Genomic DNA, 5,144 nt, shown 5'->3' with positions numbered 1-5,144 from the left:
GCTCATCACTTATCACAAGGACCATGTTTTTCCTGGAGCTAACTTAAACTGATCTTAAAGAGGGCAAGCACTAACCATGGAAATCATATGCCAACCTTCTGGTGACCTACGTGTGCTTCTCCAATAGCCCAGTGTCTAGGAGAATTCTGAGTTTATTTGTTTGTTTTTGGTGGCTTGGGGAAGAGGGCAGGCAGCCACTTAGATGGTTTCCCTACTGTTTCCCTCCCTCCCTTCTGTGCACCTGGCTTGGGGAGGGCCTCTGCAGACCTATGAGCACTTGCTTTCTGCTAGACTGGCAATATTTTAGGGTCTAAGCCTATTGACTGCTATGCCTTTTCTATCCAAAAAGGATCAAAAATAAACATATCAATGGCACTGATGAGATGAAAACTGGATCTTACTGGGGAGCCTCTAGGCTGTCTGCCACTCTCTCTCTCTCTCTCTCCCTTTTTCTGTCTTGTTTCAGTCCTCTAACCTGAAGGAAGATCCAGGCAGCCGGAGCTAAGGAACTGGGGATATCGTAGCATCCTAAGTACTTGGGTCGTTTCTCTTGTACCATTATAAAGACCACTGCAAGTACTATAAGCAGGGCCAGCCCTGAAAGATTCAGGTCATTCTTTTCCCCACCTCTCTTGGCTAAAGATCCTCTGGCTGGGAAGAAGAGTCTGGGGAGATCAAGGGCAGGGGCATAGAACCCCACTCCTCATGTCTCCCACTTGAGTCCCCTGAATGTATGCAGAGGACTTTTAGAACCCACACTCTGCAACCCACAAAACTGATTTGGGAAATCTGAGAGTAGAGGGGACCTATGTCTCACTCCCCATCTGTAGCCCTCAGAAGAGGCACACTTCATAGAATTCCCCAAGCACCATGGAAGAGTAGGCATAGGAGAGCCGTACGGGAAGAGAGGCCCGAGGTAGACTGGAGTGGCAGAGAGAAGAGCAAGACAGTTTATTCCCTCAATTGTGGTCTGCAGGAGCTAAGAAAGAGGGTCAAGGAGTCTGGAGGGTCTTGTGTGGAAAGGAGGCACACAGAGGCCAAGGCCAGGACAGAGCCACCTTGTTGTGTTTCTCTGTAATTTGGTCTTAGGGTCTCTCTCAGGAGAGTGGCTATAAACTCTAGCCCTGCCCTGATGGGGCAGGAGGTGAGGCTTCGGGAGACGTGGCTGTGGGTGTTTACAGTGTAGGGGAGAGAGACTTCTTTATCCTGGCAGATGATCTAATGCCTAAGTGTCCAACCTGTGACCAGGTGTCCCTCTCACGGGAAACCTGTTCATCCTGGCAGATGCCCCTGTGGCTCTTGTCTGACCCGTGTCCAGTTTATTCCTGCAGCGAGCCCTGACCAGGAAAGAAGATAGATTTGGGTGAGACACAGAGAAGGCAACTCCACAAAACACATGAAATAACAGAAGCAGTTTGTTACCTCCAGGCCTCACCTGCAAGGCCAACAGGAAGGGGGAGCTGCCCGGGACACACAAACTCAACCAGCACATGGGGAACGAGCAAGCGAGCAAGAGAGAGAGAGAGAGACCTGTGTGCCGAAGCCTTTATTGGGGTTCAGGGTGTTACCGCTCCCACTGCAAATTCTAATTGGTGGGTTAACAGCAGCAGGCACAAGTTCCCTGGAGTCTCATGATGACTGAAAAGTGGTCACGGTGGCATATCTGCAAAGTACATGTGGGGTGTAGGGGTCAGTGGGATGAATCAAGTAGGTTGTATCTGGCTGTCCCATAAGGGGGTTGTCACGAGCAGGCAGTTGTATAAGGCAGATATCTGGATTGACCACCTTGAGGAACTGGGAGGAGATGGATAACTGGAAACNTGATGAGATGAAAACTGGATCTTACTGGGGAGCCTCTAGGCTGTCTGCCACTCTCTCTCTCTCTCTCTCTCCCTTTTTCTGTCTTGTTTCAGTCCTCTAACCTGAAGGAAGATCCAGGCAGCCGGAGCTAAGGAACTGGGGATATCGTAGCATCCTAAGTACTTGGGTCGTTTCTCTTGTACCATTATAAAGACCACTGCAAGTACTATAAGCAGGGCCAGCCCTGAAAGATTCAGGTCATTCTTTTCCCCACCTCTCTTGGCTAAAGATCCTCTGGCTGGGAAGAAGAGTCTGGGGAGATCAAGGGCAGGGGCATAGAACCCCACTCCTCATGTCTCCCACTTGAGTCCCCTGAATGTATGCAGAGGACTTTTAGAACCCACACTCTGCAACCCACAAAACTGATTTGGGAAATCTGAGAGTAGAGGGGACCTATGTCTCACTCCCCATCTGTAGCCCTCAGAAGAGGCACACTTCATAGAATTCCCCAAGCACCATGGAAGAGTAGGCATAGGAGAGCCGTACGGGAAGAGAGGCCCGAGGTAGACTGGAGTGGCAGAGAGAAGAGCAAGACAGTTTATTCCCTCAATTGTGGTCTGCAGGAGCTAAGAAAGAGGGTCAAGGAGTCTGGAGGGTCTTGTGTGGAAAGGAGGCACACAGAGGCCAAGGCCAGGACAGAGCCACCTTGTTGTGTTTCTCTGTAATTTGGTCTTAGGGTCTCTCTCAGGAGAGTGGCTATAAACTCTAGCCCTGCCCTGATGGGGCAGGAGGTGAGGCTTCGGGAGACGTGGCTGTGGGTGTTTACAGTGTAGGGGAGAGAGACTTCTTTATCCTGGCAGATGATCTAATGCCTAAGTGTCCAACCTGTGACCAGGTGTCCCTCTCACGGGAAACCTGTTCATCCTGGCAGATGCCCCTGTGGCTCTTGTCTGACCCGTGTCCAGTTTATTCCTGCAGCGAGCCCTGACCAGGAAAGAAGATAGATTTGGGTGAGACACAGAGAAGGCAACTCCACAAAACACATGAAATAACAGAAGCAGTTTGTTACCTCCAGGCCTCACCTGCAAGGCCAACAGGAAGGGGGAGCTGCCCGGGACACACAAACTCAACCAGCACATGGGGAACGAGCAAGCGAGCAAGAGAGAGAGAGAGAGACCTGTGTGCCGAAGCCTTTATTGGGGTTCAGGGTGTTACCGCTCCCACTGCAAATTCTAATTGGTGGGTTAACAGCAGCAGGCACAAGTTCCCTCCTGGAGTCTCACGTGTTACCGCTCCCACTGCAAATTCTAATTGGTGGGTTAACAGCAGCAGGCACAAGTTCCCTGGAGTCTCATGATGACTGAAAAGTGGTCACGGTGGCATATCTGCAAAGTACATGTGGGGTGTAGGGGTCAGTGGGATGAATCAAGTAGGTTGTATCTGGCTGTCCCATAAGGGGGTTGTCACGAGCAGGCAGTTGTATAAGGCAGATATCTGGATTGACCACCTTGAGGAACTGGGAGGAGATGGATAACTGGAAACTATGTCAAGGGTGACTAAGCTCTGCTTCTGCTATGAGAAAGTCCAACTTATATTCCAAATGGGTGCTGAGGCAACATAAAATTATAGGAACTCACTACACACATCCTGTCCCAGGGCCACATCTTAGTACGGCTTAAGATGATCTCCCCCTGGAGCTTCTGAGAAGTGGGAAAACCCACATTGACTGAGAATATCCTAAATTGACGGTTCAGCCCAAATTGACTGAGATTAAGTTTTCAGACAAAAGCATAATGAAGGCTTTGGGTAGAAATTAAGTCCAATTACAGACAGGCAAGGTTATGTTTTTGCACATCTAAGTGTTTCCTGTATAATAAACTTGCAGTTTTTACTTAGTCATTCAAGTTGAAATGTGGTTTGAAAAACCATAAATTATACTGTGACATTTTCATTACATAAGAGGTTAAAAAAATAAGATTAGTATTTCTTCACTAGTCCACTGCTATTTGCATCATGTATGGATTTGGTGCAAGGCTGAGTCAGTGGGTAGTTCTTTGAAGTATCATCAATATTTCTAAACACACACTTCCACCCAATAACTGATCTCATCTACAGCAGTGATCTTGCTTGAGCTAACACTGGCATTCACGAAATAAACAGTGTCATAAATGTAGCTGCTCCTTAAAAGGCAAAGTCAAGTAGCTGTGGATTAATGAAAATTAATACTTCAAATTTTACTTAGGGTACGAGTTATTTCATTTTAACTCCTGGCAACAGAATTATTTTACATACTTTAATCAAGGAAAATGTTTGTCTTCACTTTCACTTTCCACATCCCCATAGATTTTAAAACACAGCAGAGGAGCTCTGTTGGAGACAGATCAAGTGGATTGTTTTTAAGAGGGGTAGTTTGAGAGCTCAAAGTAGCTCTTCACTCATACAATTAACTAGCATTTAATGCACCTGCTATGTCTAGGCACTATGTCCTACTGGACGACCAAAAATGAATAAAACATGGACTCAAGAACTCGACAGTCAAATAAGCTTCAAAATAAATTTCACCAGACATAAAAAGATGACTTGAATAAATGCGGAGACACACATGCTACTGGAAGGTGTTAGTTTTCCTTAAGTTTATCTTAACCCAGTTTCAACCTAATTCTCAAACTAAACTTGACCTCTACAAAATGACTCTAGAGTTCAACTAGAAAAGAAATATGTGAAAAATATTAAGAACACTATAGAGAAATAAAAGAGGATTTTCTCTGTAAATAATAAGGTATATGATCTAGTTATAACTATTAAAACATTTGTAAGAACGGAACAGTTAAATGAAAAGGATAACGTTTTAAAAATGGGTTGAAATAGATATAAGAACGTCGATTATAATTACTTTGGCTTTCTAATTAGCAAGTTGATTTCCAGTCACAATGATTAATTGTTTGATAACCATGTCCTCCCCCCTCCCCCAACAACCGCAACCAGCCCAGTGACGACCACCGACCACCGAGTCGTGCGGGAAGCCCCCTGGTCTCCCAGGCAGGAATGAGGGGGTGCCACGGGGCTTGACCATACCCCCAATTCCTCCTTCTCCCACCCTATTTCCTTCCGCCCTTTCCTGTCTCCCCATCACCCCAACTGCTCTGCAACATCTTAGAATGTAAAAAAATAATAATGTTAATAAATAAATAAACTTAAAAAAGAAAAGAAAAATCAATTATAGACCAAAAAAATTGTTTTATAAATGCAGTTGGAGTACTGGCTAATCATTTGCAAAAAATAAAATTGAGATTCCAAATTCTAATTGGTGGGTTAACAGCAGCAGGCACAAGTTCTCTGGAGTC

The sequence above is a fragment of the Galeopterus variegatus genome, unplaced genomic scaffold, assembly GCF_000696425.1.
Source record: "Galeopterus variegatus unplaced genomic scaffold, G_variegatus-3.0.2 Scaffold830, whole genome shotgun sequence".
NCBI classification, from domain to species: Eukaryota; Metazoa; Chordata; class Mammalia; order Dermoptera; family Cynocephalidae; genus Galeopterus; species Galeopterus variegatus.
This window is presented reverse-complemented; position numbering follows the sequence as displayed.